We start from the raw sequence: 20,171 nt of genomic DNA on the forward strand, positions 1-20,171 counted from the left end.
AAGCTCTTCAAACCACCATTCACCAGTGTTTCCAAGTAATCCAAGTCATGATCCCCATCTAAAAAGGAGCAGAGATCAGAACCATTTCCATGGTGTGCTGGGATTTCTTTCTGCCTTAAGGAACTGGGCACTGCAAGGGGGTTGGGTCAGTCTGTGGGAGCCTGTGGCTCCTGGTCACTCTCCACACACTCTCCATGCCTTTTGCAACATCCCTGGAGGGGCTGCTGGAGCAGCCCAGGGCCCTGGGCCTCCCTCATTCCCACACAGGAACCCCTCACTAAATGCTTGGGGAAAACTGCAGCAGGCAGTGCCACAACTATCCCTCCCAAACTCTGTCCCTCCCTCCTGCTTGCCCACCTGCCCATGGAACAGCTCCCACAGCCCAAGGGCACATAACCAGGCTCTCTCAGGACACACTGGAGCCTTGCTGTCCCCCCTCTGTCCTTTCCTCACCATGGGCACCCCGTGCAGTCGCCCCCAGTTTTCAGGACATGTCTCCCATGGAGGGACCCCAGCAGGACTGCTCAGTGCCCTGAGCCTGCTCGGGATAATTCCCCTGGGCTGTGCCAGTCTTCTCTGGGCTGTGCCTGCACTGCCAGGCAGCACAGATGGCAGGCAGCTCAAGCCTCAGCAGGGCTCAGGCCCAGAGGCACAGCAATTACCTCCTGGGACTGTGCCTGGCATCTCTTCCCTTCCTTCAGGAAATGCCATCTTCCACAGAGCCTCTCTGTCCATCCCTTGAGAAAGGAAGCGACACAGCTGGATCAGATGGAATCATTATGCACTGGTTATGTGGCCTCTTCAGGAGGCAACACATGTCCCAGTCATGGATAAGGATCAGGAAAATCCTGATCCCTCCAGTGCCTTTTGGGCTGGCTATGGCCCTCCCTCCTCCAAGCAGCCACCCCTCTGGATGGGCCTGGGGATTGGGAAATTGCAGAGGAATTCAGACCAGTGGTGCAGTTTGGGCATGGCCTGTCAGCTGATGCCAAATGCCTTCCTGCAGAGGCTGGGCAGAAGCTGCAGCCAGGCCAGGCTGGGAAACAGCCCTGCAGGGCGTGAAAGCAGCAGCGGGGCCGCGAGGCTGCCATGGATCCCTTCCTGCTGTGCCGGGCACGGCGTGTCCAGATGTGCAGCCAAAGCCCCCGGCTGCTGAGTCCTAGGGGAAGGCAGCAAATGGAAATGTTCTCACCATGCCCTTTGTGAAGTTCTGTCACGATTTGTTTCAGGATGTTGTTTGGCTCGTGGAGTTTCTTCTGTCCTTTGCCTTTCTTCTTCCCTCTCAGGGGACCTTAAGAGAAAGTAGTTCCGTTTCCCAGGAATGGATCCCACAAAAGCAGGGCTCAGCCTGTGGGGTCAGCAGGGACACACTACTCACCTCTGCGATGGGAGCCAGCCTTCTTTGTAGGAATTAGCAAAGGAACAGGAAAAGTCCTCCCTGCAGGCACACCTGTAACACAAGAGCCACAGAAGCTTCTGTCACCTGGTTCCTGCCAGGTTGTCAACAATTCTTCCTTGGTGGCACACTGAGAACATACCTGCAGGAGGCTCCAAGGGTTTCAAAACTTTATGCAGCCAAGCTAATGGAGAAGCCTTCCGAGCAACCTCAGCTAGATCGGATCACAGATGAGAACATTTTTCAGGGTGTGCTGGGATCCCCTTCTGCCTCAGGGAACTGGGCACTGCAAGGGGGTCGGGCAAGGCCGTGCGAGCCGGATGTGAATGGACATGGCAAAAGCTGCACAGGGGCCTTAGGAACTCTGGGCTGGCTCCTGGTGTTTCTTTCCATGCCCTTTGCATCATCCCTGGAGGGGCTGCTGGAGCAGCCCAGGGCCCTGGGTCTCTCTCCCACTCCCACAGCTGAAACTCTTGCTAAAGCACTGGGGAAAAATGAAGCAGACAGTGCCACAACTATCCCTCTATCCCTCCATCCCTCCTGCCCTTGTCTCCCTCCCTTTCTACCTTCTGTCTCTCCATCTCTCTTTTCCACTGGGACTAATCCCACAGGCCAAGGGCACATAGTCAAGCCCTCTCAGGACACACTGGAATCTTGCTCTCCCTCTCTGTCCTTTCCCCACCATGGGCACTCTGTGCAGTCGCTCCCAGGTTTCAGGAAGTGTCTCCCATGGAGGGACCCCAGCAGGACGGCTCAGTACCCGAGTGCCCTGAGTCTTCTCGGGATAATTCCCCTGGGCTGTGCCGCTCTAGTCCGGGCTGTGCCTGCACTGCCAGGCAGCAGAGAGGGCAGCTGAAGCCTCAGCAGGGCTCAGGCCCAGAGGCACAGCAATTACCTCCTGGGCCTGGGCCAGGCATCGCCTCTCTTCCTGCAGCAGAGGCTGGCACAGAACCACTGCTTCCTCCGGGAAACGCCGCCTTCTGCCCAGCCTCTGCATCCACTTCTGGAGAAAGGAAGAGGGACAGCTGGGTCAGGTGGGGATGTTCCCCACTGGGGAGGTGAGGCCTTCAGGAGGGAATGCTTGTTAAAGACATGGCTAGAAATCAGGAAATTCCTATAAACCTTTTGGGTAGGCCAGGGCCCTCCCTTCTCCAATCTGGTGCCCTTTCTATTCTACCCAGCAACTGGAAATTGCAGGGGATCTCAGGCCTGTGGTGTAACTGGGCAGCCTGTCAGCTGATGCCAAATGCCTTCCTGCAGGGGCTGGGCAGAAGCTGCAGCCAGGCCAGGCTGGGAAACAGCCCTGCAGGGCATGAAAGCAGCAGCAGCAGCTGTGGGGCAGCGAGGCTGCCATGGATCCCTTCCCACTGTGCCGGGCACGGCGTGTCCAGATGTGCAGCCAAAGGCCCCGGCTGCTGAGACCCAGGGGAAGCATGAGGGAAATGCACCCACCTTCTCCTGCCTGCTGCATTTCCTTCAGCATTTGCCTCATATTTTCGGATGGCTCATGGGGTTTCTGGTGTCCTGTAGCTTTGTTCTTTCCCCTCGGAGGAGGACCTTAGAGCAGCAGAGTTCCATTTCCCAGGAACGGGTCCCACAAAAGCAGGGATCAGCCTGTGGGGTCAGCAGGGACACACTACTCACCCCTGCCATGGGAGCCAGGCTTCTCTGTAGGGATCAGCAAAGGAGCTGGAGAAGTCCTCCCTGCAGACACACCTATAACACAACAGCCACAGAAGCTTCTGCCATCTCTGCTGATCTGCACGGGCACCACTGAGCCGCAGCAGCGGTGAGGGGATCGTGCAGGGCGCAGGCACACACGTGCATGGTTCTGTGCTGGCACCTGCAGCGATGCCCCCCTGGCCCAGCTTTGGCCTCTGAGCTGGCAGCTCTCCCAGGGGAAAGGACTTGACCTACCCTCAGCATCTCCCAGAGGCTCAGTTCCGGACGTGAGCTGGGAAGCTGTACCACCTTCACCAGCAGGTTCAGCTGCAAAGAAAGGCAGGACAGAAGAGCTGCTGTGGCACTGCAGGAGATCCTCAGGCTGCCCACAAGCCTCAGCCCCGGGGCACAGCCCTGGGCCCGGCCCCTTCCCTCTCTGCTCTTCTCTGTGGCTGCACAGAGCACACGGAAGGACACACTGGCCTTGCACATGGGAGGAAGATGGACAGCTAAATGCTCCTTCCTCCCACTGACAGTGATCCTGTGGGATCCCTCAGGGCTCCAGAAGGGAGCAGGGCAAAGTTTTTAAAATCTTTCCACTCTGACTTAACCTTAACAAAAATGGCCCATGAGTGAGCTTTATCCACATGGACACTGATTATTCTGCCAGTAAAAACGGAAATGCAGAACTTGCCTCCAGCATTCTCCAAGACATTCAAAGTGTCATTAACCAGGACTTCCAAGTCATGTAAGTTGTGATCCAAATCTAGAAGGGGGCAAACACCAGAACCATTTCTGTGTGTGCTGGGATCCCCTTCTGCCTCAGGGAACCGGGCACTGCAAGGGTGTTTGGTAAGGCCATGGGAGCCAGGTGTGAATGGACATGGCCAAAGGTGCATGGGGGCCTGGGGAGCTCTGAACTGGCTCTGGTCACTCTCCACCCTCTTTCCCTGCCCTGTGTAACATTCTGGGACAGGAATGGGAAATGCGGCTACCCAGGGCCCCTTGGGACACTCTCCCTCCCACAGAGGAAACCCTCCCTAATGCCCTGGGCAAAGCCATTCCCAGCGCTTCCCGGGGAACAGGGAGCGCTGTGCTGGGAAAGGGCAGCCAGGCTGCCGGCTCACCTGCTCGCCGCGCTTGCCGCGGAGCAGCCTGGGCAGCCCTGGCAGGCAGGGCCACGGCCAGGAGCAGCAGGAGGAGGAGGCGCAGAGCAAGGGCCGTGGTGCCTTGCCCACTGCCAGTCCTGCAGCTCTTGCTGCCACCACTGTCCTGTCACCACTGTCCCAATGTCAGCACCGCTGCTGCCACCGCTGCTGCTGCCGCAACAGTTGTGCTCAGGGACTGACTGCTGGCTCCTTGTGCTGCTGTGCAACCACGGGGCTCTGGCACCTCTGGCACCTCTGTGACCTCAGGGCCTGCTGTGACCTCAGCCTCCTGTGACCCCTGAGCTTGCTGTGACCTCATGCCCTTAGCTGTACCCCCAGAGTGTGCCCCCATCTGTATGAATGGACTGCCCTGATTGTTTTGCTTTATCACAGTTCCATTGCTCAGAAAAACCTTATTTTTCACCTGCTGACATTGCTGGTCAGGCTGTGTCCCTTGAGATGCTCTTGATGTCTTTCCTATTTTCCTGGGCATGCCACTGGAGGAGGTCCAGGCCCAGATGGTCCCAGGCAAGAAAATGTCCCTCAGCCCAGGGATGCTCAGCATGGGCTCCCCCATCCCCCCGGGGCCCTGCCACTGGTCACAGCAGCCCCTGCCTGGCTCCTGCCTGCCCACCCCGTGGCCATCCCCAGCTGTCCCTGGGCACGCAGCTCAGCCAGTGCTGATCCTGGCTGGGCTTTGCTGCTGCTACCACCCGGACACTGGGGTGACAGCTCCATCTCTGTATTACAAGAGAAGAGCTGGGCCAAGCCCTGCCCACCTTCAGTAGGGGCCAGACAGCAGGGCCAGTGCCTTCAGGGGGAGAGGACCTTGTCTGGCTGGAGGCAGCATCTGCACAGCAACAAGCTGTTAAAGCAGCTGGGACAGGGACATTGGGCGTGGGCATGGAGATGGGAAATGTGTGCTACAGGTGTCCCAGACTGAGGTGTTTGGCCGTTCCTGTAAAGCTGCAGATGGACACCTGTTGAGATAGGAGGTGGCTCAGGCCCCAGTTGCAGCTGGCACACAGAGACCCTCCTGCACTGCAGGAGATGCCCACCGTGCTCAAAGTTTGCCTCCGAAGACAGAGAGGTGAGCTTGTGAGAAATCCCAGAAAATATCAGGGAAAAGGTTTTAAGTTGGTTGTTGTCACTAGGTACAAATCTCCAGTGAGAAAAGAGCCTCTCCAGTACACTGGGTATCTTGTCATGACTTCATTCTTCTTAGAGCGAAGATTACCAATTAAATGCAATTTTATTTTTTATTCTACAAGTGTAAAAGTGTTCTAAATTTTTCTAATTCGAAAAGTATTTTGAAGAATCCTAAAGGACAATAGAAAAATGTAAGAAATATTTGGGGATTATTTTCCTATGAAAAATAATGCTGAATATTTCTAAAAATTTCTAATATGTCAAAATGTAAAACAAAGACAAAATGGGGTCGCTTTTTCTCAGGAGTCCTATATGTGGTTGCTGGCTGCCCCTCCTGGCTGTGCCAGACAATCAGCTCAGCCAGTGCTGGTGGTAGCTCACAGACACCTGAGCTGAAGCCCAAAGATGTTGCTGGGCTCAGGCCCTTCCCTGGCAGGAGGGCCGCACCACCTGTCCTGGCTGGACACTAGGACCAGCACCTCTGGGGACAGAGGCTCCTGTTCTGGGTGGTGGTGGCAGCAGCATGTGCCCAGCAATAAGTTGGTCATGCAGCCATGGCAGGGACAACGGGCACTGGCACGGAGATGCAAGAGGACAGGCCCAGTTCTCCATGACTGAGGCCTTTGGCCGGTCTTGTGAAGCTGCAGAGGTGCTCCTGTGGAGAGAGGAGGTGGCTGAGGCCCCAGCTGCCAGGGGCACACAGGGACCCTCGTGCACAGCAGGGCCCAGAGCTGGCAAGGCTCCCCAGCACGGCTGGAGCTGCTGGCACAGCTGGGCCCAGCTGGACAGCTGCCCTTTATTGCTGGATCTGGATCTATGTAGAAATCACAAACAAGACAGTACTACTCAGGAATGTGCCTTGAGTCGTTTCATTTTCCAGCATCAGTCTCATTATATGGTTATGACCATGGAAAGATGCCAGCATCTCACATCCCAAGCATCAGACCAAGAACTTAATGTTGTAACTTACTTTAAAAGTTTCCTGGCCAACCACAAAAACCAAAACCTATTGACATTAGTTCCATCCAATTACTATAAGCACACATTCCTTTGGTTAAAATAATGCTTGCTTATTTCAAATACAATATCTGCTTAAAATACAACACACAGAGCTCCATTATTAAGCTTAGAACTTCCTCATGTTCAACTAGATAGACTTTTTTGCAGGTTAGGGAGTTGTTTTAGACAAGTGTTAATACATAGACCATTGCTCTCTAAGTCTTTACTTGCCTACTTCTTATACAATTTTTCTGCTGACAAATCTTATGATTACTTTTTAGCTCTAATTGCAGTTCTGCTGTCACTGAGGCTTGCCTTTTGCATCTTTTCCAGAACCCTCAGATTTTATGGATTCCCACAATTCCCCCTCTTGGTTCAACTAAAAAGAAACTTTCCTAACTGTCTCCTTTATTAACTCCCTTGCGTTTTGTAGCTTTAATATATCTGCTTGTTACTTGCTTAAAGCTTCCTTTTTGCTCACATTAAGTATTGCTATATTACAACACAGCAATTTTAATGCTGTGAAAGTCCAGTCAGTTCAAAGGGCATAAGACATGTCTGATAACAAGTACAAGTCATTGTTCAAAAACTCTCACCTGTTCTAAGGTTTTAATTCAAAACCTTTTTCTATGGCTATACCTTCATCTACCATCTCGGAAAGATTTGGAGAACTTTCTGTGAATCTATTTCCTACTTTTCTCTCTTGTATGACAAAAACTTCTTTGATAGTTTTCTCCATCATTTGTCACACCGAAGTCTGCAAGGTGTCACTACTAGTATGGCCACCAAAACACTCAGCACGTATAGACCTATCTTACAGAGTTCCCTTAGCCAAGGTGCAAAGCTCCATTCTTGGAACAAATCATCTAACTATGACAGACCATCTTCTTTAACTTGAGCTCTCAAATCTTTCAGCTTTTGTATGCTGTTTGGATGGATTCAGAATGCTCTGACAGGATCATACAACAGAATCCTTCAAATTCCTCACAACCCTGTCTATGTGCCAGTAAAAGAAAATCCACTGCTACTCTGTTTTGAAGGGTAGCATGTCTAACATTATTAACATCTGTCAACATATCACTGATTGCAGTGGATGTGGTATTAGTTTCTTTACTCAGCCAACATTCAACTCCATCTCATTGTTTCAATGCCCTTGCTGAAGCCATTTGGGGTAAAAACAAACCTGCTGAAACCTTTTTGGCAGCATTCTAAGGCATGAAATCACTCTTACAATTCTCATCATAGTGATGAGCAGATCTTGTTCCCCCATGTTTCTTCTTAATGACTGCTTTAGCAGTAGGTGCTATCACAGTGAGCATGCCAATGCTACATGGGCCACCTTCAAGGCGTGATGGAAAGCCTTGCCAAGCCCTATCTCCACAAATGAGCCCATATCCTTTTGGCAATTGTCAAGGACATTGGTCAGCCTCGGAAAGCACATCCCAACTGTCTGAATCACTACACTAAAAACTTGAATTTCTGTATGCAAAATAATGGGGACTAACATTGTACTTTGGAAGGTCGCCTTCTGGTCAGTCATTATCTGTCAACGTAAGGCAAAAGTCCATTGTTAAAGAACCGAGGATTTCTAATTCTTGGGGTTCAGACACTGCTTTGGGAAGTTCCTTGGCCCAAATGTTCCAATTCAGTACAGGATTGCTCTCATTGTCAATTTCACTAGGCTTACTATTAAATTGTTTTTCAATCAAAGGCAAATCCTTTACTGGCACACCAACTGGACAGGTTTTCTGCTTCTGAATTAGACAAGCATATGATATCTGAGCCTGTTGCCTTGGCTAAGGTCACCCAAACATTTGTTTTCAGTTGTTCTACAGGCAAATTTGCACTACAAGAAACAATTAAAACCAACTAACACTAGTGTATCACTCAATTTCGTTCCATCCTTTTAGTGAGTATATTTTTGGCAAGAGATCTTCCTATATATCTCAATTTAAAAACTTTGCTTTTGACCTTTAAAAAGAATTTCACCTTTGAAAATCCAGTAGAGGGAGATCTATAATGTAACAAAACAAAACCCACACTTTTGCCAAAACGATTCTACGAAACACACAATTGACACATTGATAAATAGCATAAAATCAGACTTTGCAGGTTCCAGGGATGAACAAGGAATGCCAGGCGTGGCCCGTGATGCCTCTGTTGGGCTCACGTCTGCGTACTCGCTTCCACGGCCTTGGACTCGCCAACACGTTCTGGGGTGCGATACGGTTTGACGTTTTTGGCTGGGACCCACTTAATTCCTGCACCTGTAGAGACAGGAGCACACCCTTTGCCCCAAGTGGTTAAGCCAAAAAGACCTCCAATTTGTCCAGTCTCAGGGTTTCTAATTAAAACAGGGGGATTTTCTTTCCGTTTCATCTGTCTTTTATTTGAAAAATGCCTAAAAATTGGTGGATCGGGTTCTGCAACAGAGCTGTTTAAAAACTTCAAAACATAGAAAGCTTTGTTCAACCTCATCTGTGGTGTCACCTCTAATCCCCCTTCTGTCGATGAAGAATATGTTTTAATGTTTGATGTGTTGTCTCAATAATTGCTTGACTTGTGGGAGAATGAGGAATACTAAAGTTGTGATGAACACTTAAATTTTTTAAAATGTGGCTAATTTTTGAGATCTATATGCAGGACTATTGTCAGTTTTTCCTTCTTGGGGTACACTTAATGAAGCAAAAGCTTGCAAAAAAGGTTGACAGGCATGATTACTTGTTTTACTTTTGCGAGCAGAAGTAAAAACTGTGCAAGAGAACATGTCTACTGAAACATGTATATTTTTAAATGTACCAAAGGAAGGATATTTAGTGATATCCGTTTGCCATAACTGCAGGCTTTGTAAGCTTTGTGGGTTGACTGCTCTTGTAGAAACAGGAGGCTGCAGAAGCTGACTGAGTGTAAGTACTGACGATAGCCTTAGCTTCACTTTTGGAAATCTGAAACATTTGCACAAGTGCTTGTGCGTTTTGGTGAAAAAAGGCATGACTCAGTTTTCCTTATTCAAAAATGTTTGGTAAAGTGTTTGAAATAACCATTGTCAGGTTTTGTGCTCCTGCGTTTCCTTCTACTAAAAATCTAGGAAGCGTGGAATGAGCCCTAGTGTGAGAAATCAAATATGGATTAGTTCTAGATTGCAAAGTTGTATAAAGACATGAAAGCCAACGATATAAAGTGTCATTATTAACATTCTTTAAACTGATCTTTCTATTCTTTGAACTACATTAGCAACATAACATCTTTTGGAACTGATCTTTCTATTCTTTTAACTACATTAGCAACAAACCATCTTTTGGAACTGATCTTTCTATTCTTTTAACCACATTAGCAACATAAGCAGAATCTGTGATTAAATTAAAAGGTTTTAGAAAGAGATGAAAAGCCTAAACTACAGCAGCAAGCTTAACAATTTGTGGAGATCCTTCTACTATTGCAATATCTGATTCTTAAATTTTAGTTGTTTGGTTCAACTAAGTTACAACTGACTTGTGCCTTTTGCTAGATTTGTTAGTGAAAAGAGTTATTGCGTTCAAAGCTTCTTTGCCTAACATAGGTTTCTCTCTCCAACTCAATTTTGCTTGTGATAATTTGTGAGCTGGGTAATGAACACAACAAATACTTGGAAAATTTAACAATGCATATTGCAAATCATCAGAATTTTACATTGCCTAATTAAGATTTTTTTTTCCAATGGTAAATAGAAAACTAAAATTCTTGACCTGCTAAACTTACAATTTTATTCTGGCTTTCATTACAATTTGTGCTATTATCTCTAAAACTGAAAAAAGAGTCTTTGGAAACTTGTAGGGAAGAAAGACTTATTTTATTATCAACAAAGGATCTCTCTTAGAAGAGTCTCATCAAAAGATGAGGCTACAAAGTTGCATTTTTTTCTCTCAAAATTGCAAAAAAGTAAGGCTTTTCTGGAATACAGCGATGATCTTGTCGTCTTTGGAGAGCTTCTATGACTTTGTTAAGGCCTGCAAGAGCTTCAGGTGTTAGAGTTTTAGGAGAATTGATGTCACAGCTTCTTCTCCGTAAATTAAAAAGTGGTCTCAGTTCATCACTGGTAATTCTCAAATCAGTCCTGACCTAAGTGATTTCTCTTAGAAGTTGTTGTAAATTTTGTAGGTTGCTGATACTGGTCTGGAGCTGTGTCTTTTGTAATGTTTTTTTCAGTCATTTTCCATCCTAGATACTTCTAGGGTGGAACTTCTTGAATTTTGGTCATAGAAATTTCAACTCCAGTATTTTGGATTTCAGTAACAACACTAGCACGAGTTTGTTTTCTCCTTGGCTGCATTGTAGTTGTGATGAGCAAATCATCTATCTAGTGTAGAATAATGGATCTTGGATGCTTCTGTTAACCTGGAGACAAAACTTGTGCAACAAAATATTGACAAATTATAGGCAATTATTTTATTCTTTGAGGCAATGATTTCTGGTGGTATCTCTGGATGGGTTCTCTTCGATCGATGACTGACTGGAACTGAAAAGACAAATCTTGGAGCATCACTAGGGTGAAGTGGGATGTGGAAAAAACAGTCATTTAAATCAATGTCAACAAGAGGCCAGGGTTTTGGGATCATTGATAAAGAAGGAAGTCTAGGCTGAAGAGGTCCCATGTCTTCAATTACTTTATTGATCTTCTTTAGGTCATGAAGCAACTTCTAGGGTTGTCCGATGTCTTCTTGTGGTTGACAAATACTGGTGAATTTCAGGGACTGTTTGTGGGTGTGATGTGACCTTGCTGTAACTGTTCTTTTACTAATCTTTTAAGGATATTTAATTTTTTCTCAGTTAAAGGCAATTGATCAATCTCTATAGGATGATCAGTTTTTTAGTTCAGCTTTAAAGTGGCAGGTTTTGGTGTGGTTTCCATCACAGGCTCACTTTTAGTTTTGCTCCCTGTTGGGACAGGATGTCTCTCCCCCAGACACTGAGAGGCTTCTGAACAACAAAAGGACACAGTGTCGCTCTTTGTCCTTCAGGACTTGTAATGTTAATCAGGGATGCACTTTGCAAACACGCAGTAGCACCTCCAATCCCTGTGAGGGAACTTGCAGGAGTTACCAAATCCCAATCACTGGGCCAAAACACGTGAGAAATTACAGTGACACCTCCACCAGTACCTGGCATGCCTGTAATGGAAATTGTTTTACCACGGTGAGTCAGGCTGCAAGTCAATTTTGGTTGGCTGTGGTCTAAAGATTGCACCCAAAAGACCTCAGGACCTGAGTTCCACATGGCACAGACAGAATTGAATTCTCTGGAAAGTTGTTTTGCTTGGATGTATTCATGGGTAAAAGAAATGCAATAGCTATAGGTGTTTTTGGTGGAATTACTATAGGAACATTAAGTGCAAGAGCTAAAATTACTAGCTCTTTGTTACAATTTACTGAAACAACAGCTGGATGCACTGAAAGTCTGAAAATTTTGTTGCTGGCCTTGACTATAATTAAAAGATCTTGTCTTTGTTGAAAAAAGCCTGATAATTCCAGTAGGAATACTTTCATAACAAAAATTATTTGAAAGCTGTATTAATTTTGAGGAGGCCAATTCAAACCTTGTACTTGAGCGTATTGACCTGGGACCATTTGAGGAATGGCTGACTGCGGAATAAATGATGAAGGTACCAATGCCACTTGGCTGGGTAATTGACTGTCAGGAGGTACCACTGCTTGTGTCGAGGCGCAGTGCTAATCCATGCTCTTTTTAGAGATTATCCACGATCTTTTTAGAGTTTAACGACAAAGGTTTGCCATCGATGTCAAACTGAGAGTGTCAGTGCTTAGCAAGATGCTTCCCTTTCTGACATCGAGGGCAAATAGAAAGTTGTTTAGGTTGGATTGTTTTTGAAGGACAATCTTTTTTAATGTGTTTTACTATAAGCAAAGCAAGAAATTTTTTTTATCAGAGTCCAACTGTACAGTGCTAACAGATTTTGACAAAATTTTTGTTTGTGCTTCTAGGGCTTTTTCAAGATTTTCCATTTGTTGTCTCAAATTTTCACTTAAAGCTTTTCCTAAATTATCTCCCGATGTTTTTCTAGACTATTCTTGCGATTCTGCAATCTGCTTTCCAAAAGCATTGACTTGTACATTAGCCAGATGTTGTGGAGAGGTGAGCTTACTGCCAGCTGTTAGCATCTGTGTTACACTTGGAGGCTGATCAGGTACAGTTAAAATAATTTTTTTACATTCTTCGTTGGCATCGACAAAAGCAAGGTTTTGGATAAAACAGAAATGAGTTTGTTCACCTGGACACTGTTTTTCAACAGCTTGGGTAATCTATCTAGGAAAGAACTAAAGGGTTCTAAATCAGTTTGTTTGATAGTAGGGTAAGCATTTACATGGGTACCAGCTGGCTCAACTGCAAGGAAAGCTTTTCTAGCAGAATTTTTAATATCTGTGACTATAGGCTGAGGCAATTCTACAGCCTGATTTTCTGGTCTGTGGAAAGTTGGATCACTTGCTAGTTGGGTATATAATATCTATATTCTCATAAGGAGTATTGTTATATTTTTCAACTGATTTATTAAGAAGATTTTTTCCATTGGAATTCCCATAAAAGATATTGTGAATTGGTTCAGATCAAGGAAGCTACATTTTGACAATCAGCAGGGACTAAAGTAAAAGAATTAAATATACTTTTCAAGACATTCTTAAAATAAGGAGAAAAGAACCTACATTCTTTCAAAGCTTGATGGAGTTCTTTTATATCATGGTGAGAATGAGTTTCATAGCATGGATTTACATCATTATGACTATATCCTACAGGTTAAGGCAAGGAGCTGTTTATTTGAGTCTAAATTTTTTCTAAACTTTGACTAATATTAGATGAATTAGGTAGTTGAAGTGGAAGGTTTCCCTCTGATTTAGACTGTGTGTGGTTTCTTGCTCTCATCACTCCTGTATCTGGTACAGAAGAACAGGTAGTGTTGTCACAGCAATCAGCTGTCTCAGGAGCCTTGCCAAGAAGCTCCAAGTTCTTGGCAGAGGTGTCGCCCTTCCCGGGAGCCCTGCCAGGAAGGGTGGAGGAGGAGAGCTCTACATTTTTAACACACCCCACACCTCCCTTCCCCTGCCCGCTGCTGGAGGTAGCGGCCAAGGAATGTGTTGTATTGGTTAGAGGAAGAAAGCTAGAGCTTGCTAAATCACATCTCAATTCACTAAATTGGGGTTTATAGATTCATACAAATCAAGCTGTTCTAGAGCTGTAGATCCCAAATTTGTATTTGTGACACTTTGCAATGAGCTGTTACAGGTTCCACACCGCATCCCCACCCACAGGGACTCAGCTGGAAAACTCTCAGGTCTGAGCTGCGATCTCAGCATGCTTTCCTCCCCAGCTCCCCCAGCAACAAATGAGAGAGGTTTCAAGGCTCCTAATGAACTCTTTGTGTTTGCACAGAAACTTTCCTGAGCTCTCCCGCCTCCATGCCATCCATCTCTCTGGGCAGAGCCATCCCAGCTCTGCTTGACTCTTGGCTGCCTCCCGCTGCTTCTGTTTGTCCCCCTGCCTGCTTCCCTGCAGGCAGAGCTAAATCTATAGCCCCCCCACTAGCTGTAACCAGAGTCTGGGGTGCTAAAAGTGGCAAAAACCCTGGAAGAGGCTTGGTGGAGGAATCTCTATGAAAAGAATTCTCAGAACTGCAAAACAATCTGCCCGCCTGAGCCCGATCTGAGGGAATAACTTCCCGGGAAGAAACCGTGGCAGGGGTGACTCCTACAGCCCCTTGTCCAGGCAAAGCGGATCTGGAGCCCCCCTTGGCAGGCCCTGCTGAACAACTTCAGAACAAGATCTGACCGCAACTTGTTTGCAAGCGGAACAGGGCTCAGAAACAGCAGCCCTTGTTTTACAAACCTTCCCCAAACTCTCATCTCTCACACCCGTTTGACTCCCAATCTCTTCAGAACACAACTCCTGACCCCCTAAATTCTCGGAGCACAACGAAAATCCCGAATGCTTTCCCGGGAAACCCAGGGGTGGGTGATTTTGTGGAGGAATGAAGGATGCTTGGTCGTAGCATCAGAGGCACAGGGAATCCTGGAAGAAACAGAGGACACGACCGAAGCTGGAAGCTGATCTGATTCCCCCTTTGCGGGGATTGGGATGCTGTTCACACTGCCTGGGGAAACCCCGGACATGACAGGAGAAGGGAAAGAGCTACAAACAAAACCCGAGATCCTCCCAGAGAAGGACAAAGACCTAGCACCACTCGGAATTAACATCTTAGAACTAGGTGTTCTGTTTTGGTGTTTGAGAAAGTCTCTGTTACGATCATTCTGTTTAAAGCTCTATGATAAAGCTCTGGAAACAGGTTTGACTAAAGTCTCTTCCTTTTGAGAGAGACTAGATTGTAAATTTTCCAGTTCATCTGGTCCCAGAAATCAAAGGTAAAAGCAGACTTCAAGTCCATATTTTGAGTATTCACTTTTACCCAGATTAATAAGTCTTTTAGTTCATATTTTGAGCTGTCTGAATGTCCTTTTTCCTGTAAAATTGTCTGAAGCCGGTAAAAGACGTCCCCTCCTGTTCTAGATAGATGGTTTCCCATCTCATTGCCCAGGAGCCCCTAAAGTTGCTACTTGTTACTTACAAGCATACCAGCTACAGACAACAAAGGGCATGATCCATTCCTCCTTTTAACAGCCTGGGCCTCTGGCAATAGCACTGTCCACGGTCTTATTTTTTATTTTTTTATATTCCTCTAGTCTACAAATCCTCCTCACTAAGGAGCACCATTTATTGCCGGACGGGGAGTCTACGTACAAATCACAAACGGGATGGGACTGCTGGGGAACGCGTCTCAAGCTGTTTCTTTTCCAGCATCAGTTCCATTACATGGTTATAACAATGGGAAGATGCCAGCAGCTCACATCCCTGGCAGCAGACCAACAACTTAATGTTACAACTTACTTCAAAAGTTTTTTGACCAATCACACAAAGCAAAAGCATATCGACAGTAGTTCTATTGGTGAGAAACAACTGCTCACTTTGAAAATGTAAAAAGGTTTATTAAACCTTAACAAAAATACAGCAAAGGACTATATAAGGAAAAATTTGCAGCGCTGGGAACTGGCCTCGTGGAGACCACGTTGCTGCTTCTTTTTCAAGATTGGTGCTCAGCCTGTTCTACCCCTGAGACTTGCATCAGACAGCCCTGGGCCCTCCCAAAGTCTGTCAGTCAGCTCTTCTTTGCCATTTATCGGTGGAGATTGCTTTCTTGTAACTTGATGGGAGATCAGGTGTTGCCATGCTGCACCCCCTTGGCAACAAGCTTCTCCATTCCCAACTGCCCCAGGTAAGGGACACGTGCACGCCTTCTTCTACCTGGCCTTGACAACCCCGGCTGCCTGATGGTAACAACACATGGGGGGAAAGGGAACTATGGGGAGAACAGAGGACGTCTAAACTACAACAACATAACTACACATCACTGTTGCTTGGCCCAGCTGGATGGTGACGGGGGGCAACAATCCCCCTCCCCCGAGCTCCACTAAATCCCAGCTGCCACTGACGGCACAGCATGAAACGAAGGAACAGAAACACAGGTACCAAGGTAACTTTATTTGATGGTAAAAGTTCCCCTCTTCATCATCCCAGGACCCTGAACTGAGGGCAAACAGTAACTTATAGACAGGGGCAGGTCCCAGCGGGAGGATACAATCTTTAACAAATCAGGAAAATTGGGAGTAAAAACAAGGCGGGAAATACAATGTATAAACCAATAAAGAAGTTCAAGGGAGGAAAATGGTTTCGGTGAACTAATAAAGTTTGAAGAAATACAAAACTGAAAATTCTCGAGGGGAGAAACTGGCATCTAATAAAAGAAAAGTGCTGAAAGTTCTGGGAAAAGGGCAGGGACAAAAGGAACAGCATAAGGAAACTACAAAATTACAAATCAAACTAATATAAGAAAAAGCACATCACAATACACAAAGCTCCATAATTAAGCTTCAGACTTCCTAATATTCAACTAGATGTAATTTTCCATTCCTTTAATATTCGTTGGTCTCAGGTCACATAGTTCTTAGTATTTGTTTTTCTCCTGGAGCCAGATTTCTTGGACTCTGATGTTAATAAAGTCTACCCTCCTTGATTTTCTTCTCTGCCTCTTCTAGACCAGGTGTCTCCAACTATGCCAGGGGGCAGTGTCTGGGGCAGATGTTCCTGGATGTTTGCTGATGGTCATTAATGTGTTCTTGACGGTCATTATCTTTTGGGGGACCTTTTGGGTTATTCCCATTTCATTGAGATGTTAAGCTCATTTCCCTTAAAAAAGCCATGAGAATTCCTCTCCCCAAGCCAAAGGCAAACCAAGCCTGACTGGAGACATGAAACAAAAATTAAACTTGATATATTATCCAACACTCATGTGCAGCGCAAGTGCCCAGCTGCTGAGTCTCGGGAGAAGGCTGAGGGAAATGCACCCACTACGCCCCCTCTGCAGCTCACTCAGCCTCTGGTGCAGAAGTTTGGATGCCTGCAGGGGTTGCTTCTCTCCTCTGGGTTTGTTCTTCCCTCTGGGAGGGCCCCAATGGAAATTAGTTCCATTTCCTCTGCAGACCAGATGGGCAGTGAGTCACTGCAGGCTGCTGATAGTCTGATACAAGGAAACAGGTGTGCATAAAAATCACGCTGTGAAAAGCCAGTGTCCATAAAGGAGCCAGAGGAGTCCTGTAGCTTTGTTTGAACATAGGGAGCGAGTCCATTGGGACATCCGCTTGTGGGGTTGTCTCTCTCAGCTAGTGGGGAACACAGCCTTGTTTTATACCCCCGGCCACATATTGCCCTCTTCCTTTCCCCACTGGCTGAGGTACTGGGGCAGGGGACTCCAGGGACCTTTGTACCCTCTTTTCCTTTTGCCAGCTATGAGTTCTGGTCTCCATCCAAACCCAGTGCGAAGGTGGGATGAGCGTGTTAGTCCTGACCAGGATGGGCTCCCTGCACTCCCAGCCCCTCTGCAGCCTGTGCTTTTCCGTGCCCCACTTGGCTCTTCAGGTGGCAGATGGCTTGGGGCAGGTTACTCCAGGCACACAGTGGTGCCCGTGGAGGCCCAGTCCCTGAAGCTCTCCCAGAGCTGGGCTTGGCTCCAAATTTCGTCTGCATCCATCTGATTTTAAAGACTGTAGCACATCTGCACTTTCAAGGGGTAGTACAGCCAGTGCTGCACTCTGAGAAGTAAGTCCACAGTCTGAGTTGTTGATGTCATTTAACTGATTTGCAGCTCATTCTGATGATGATGATGGTGATGGTATCCCAGAACATTTCCTTTATTTTCCTCCCCCAAATGAAATGGTGCCATTCAGCTTCTGGAGGAAAGAACTGTCAAAGTTGCTGTTTGGCAGTCATGGAGGGAGAGGTGTGGGGGAGAAAGATATGCCCTGGAAGGATGCTCTGGTGGGCTCCAGCATTTAAACAAGTTCCTTTGATACACAGACTGGGCCATTTTCAGTACTAAATGGCTGCATTAAATGGTTTTCCAGGCCGTATGCTGGCCAGAAAGCGTTGAAAGCCCATGGGAGTTTAGGCTGCATGAGAAAGGCAGCATCAGTTCCTGTGCCAGGTGAAACACAGCATTCAGAAGCTCAGCTTGTGTTTCGAGGAGCCACCAGCTTAATGTAAACACGGCCAGAAAGCTTCTCCAGTCCAGCTGAGCGGCTGTGGCAGAGCTGTTGTGTTTTACAGCAGCTCCACGGCAGCGCAGCAGCTGCAGGAGAGGGCTCAGGAAAGGCTTGGGGCAGAGCGGGTCGGCAGGAAGCTGAGAGAAGCCTCTGCTCTGGAACTGAGGCAGTTCTTGGCAGAAGCAAACAAAGATGGCGACTTAAAGAGATTCCGACTGTGCTCAAAGCTTGCCTCTGAAGACTAAGAGGCGAGCTAGTCAGAAATCCCAGAAAATATGAGGGAAAAGGTTTTTTGTTAGTTATTGTGACAAGATACAAATCTGCCCTAGGAAATGACCCTCTGCAGTAGACAAGGTGTCTTTAATTAGTTCTTAGTTCTTCTTAGTTCTTCCAGGAATAAAGATTAACAAGTAAATGCAATTTTATATTTTATTCTAGAAGTGTGAAAATGTTCTATGTTTTCCCAATTCTAAAACTATGTTGAAAAATATAGAACTATTCCGGAAAAGGGGAAGAATTATTAGGGGAATATTCTATGACAAATGTCCCTAAATCTTGCAAAATCAAAAACAAATATAGCAGCTCCTAGTCTCAGGAGACCCATGCCCGGCTGCTGTCTGCACAAATCTGGCGGTGCCCAGAAAATCAGCACAGCCAGTGCTGCTGCTGCCACCCAGAGAGCAGAGGTGAAGCCCAAAGGTGTTGCTCAAGCCCTTCCCTGGCAGGAGGGGCCCACCTTCAGTCCTGGCCGGACACCAATGCCAGCATGTTCAGTGCCAGAGGCTCCTGTTCTGGGTGATGGCAGCATGTCCCTAGCAACAAGGTGATAATGCAGCCATGGCAGGGATGTTGGACACTGGCTTGGGGATGGCTGATGATCGGTGCAGGTACAGGTACAGGTCTTCCTGATGGAACACTTTTGTTGTTATAGTGAAGTTCCAGAGGCACTCATGTGGAGAAAGGAGGTGGCCAAGGCCCCAGCTGCCAGTGGCACACAGGGAGCCTCCTGCACAGCAGGGCCCAGAGCTGGCAAGGCTCCCCAGCACGGCTGGAGCTGCTGGCACAGCTGGGCCCAGCTGGACAGCTGCCCCTCAAGGCCCCGGCCAGCAGGGCACGGCTCTGGGCAGGGTCCCTGGCCAGGAGCGGGCCCCAGAGCGCCTCTGCCTTTCAAGGGCAACCTCGGCCCTGCTCTTTCTCCTCCCCGCCTACCTCTGCCTCTGCCCCGTGCCCCTGGAGCTGCTCTTGGCCAGGCAGCCTCAGTGGGAGCCAGCACTGGCTGCTGCCCCAGCGGGCCCGCCAGGACAAGGCCCAGCAATTAAGAGGCCAATGGAAGCACTGGGCAGCAGCAGAACCCTCAGCAGAGTTATTTGGACAACCACGGACTGGCCACAACTCCATTGTGGCCTCCCTGCGAATGTTTCCCGTCTGCATTAGATTTTCATAAGAAGCTGTTTCAGGGAAAGATGAAGAAAGCACTCCATTTTCTCTTCCAGTAAAAATTAATTTGGTCACAGCATAACATGAAGATAAACTCTAAAAAAACCAGGCCTGCCATTAACCCTGCCCAGCAGCCTACTCCCTTACAGAAGCCCCTTCCGAGGCCCTTCTGGGCATCAGAGAGACGTGTTGTGGTGCCAGCTGCATCTGTGGGAGCGATGGGGAGCGTGAGCCCGTGCTGTGCTGCACTGCTGAGCTGGCAGCACGGTGGATACGGGCAGGACGTTCTCTGTTTCCCCCAGAGCTGGGGCCTGCAGGCACCTCGCCGGCCCTTGGCACAGGCTGTGTCAGCCAACAAAGCCCAGCAGGCCGGGAGGAGAGCCCGGGGGCAGCGCAGCTGCTTGGGCAGTGGCTGCTGCCAGGGACACGGGCCAAAGCCATCCCTGAGCAGCCACTGCCACCCCTGGCCCTCCCTGCCCCGTGACAGCTCCCCCAGCCCCAGGGGACAGGCTCAGGCCCACTAAGGACACACTGGAGCCTTGCTCTCCCCCTCTGTCCTTTCCCCACCACGGGCACCCCATGCAGTCACTGCCAGGTTTTGGGATGTGTCTCCCACGGAGGGACCCCAGCAGGACTGCTCAGAACCCGAGTGCCCTGAGACTGTTTGGGATACTTCCCCTGAGCTATGCCGGTCTTGTCCAGGCTGTGTAAGACTAAACATTAAAAATTAAAGGCAATTTTACT

At 47.8% G+C, this 20,171-nt stretch overlaps 1 protein-coding gene across 1 annotated transcript in view; it reads right to left on the reverse strand.

Annotated features, from left to right (window-relative positions):
- The window catches only part of LOC135308305 (uncharacterized), a 624,983-nt gene that overhangs the window by 64,928 nt on the left and 539,884 nt on the right, over positions 1-20,171 (reverse strand). The window lies entirely within an intron of this gene.

This window comes from Passer domesticus, chromosome 9 (assembly GCF_036417665.1).
Source record: "Passer domesticus isolate bPasDom1 chromosome 9, bPasDom1.hap1, whole genome shotgun sequence".
In the NCBI taxonomy this organism is placed as follows: Eukaryota; Metazoa; Chordata; class Aves; order Passeriformes; family Passeridae; genus Passer; species Passer domesticus.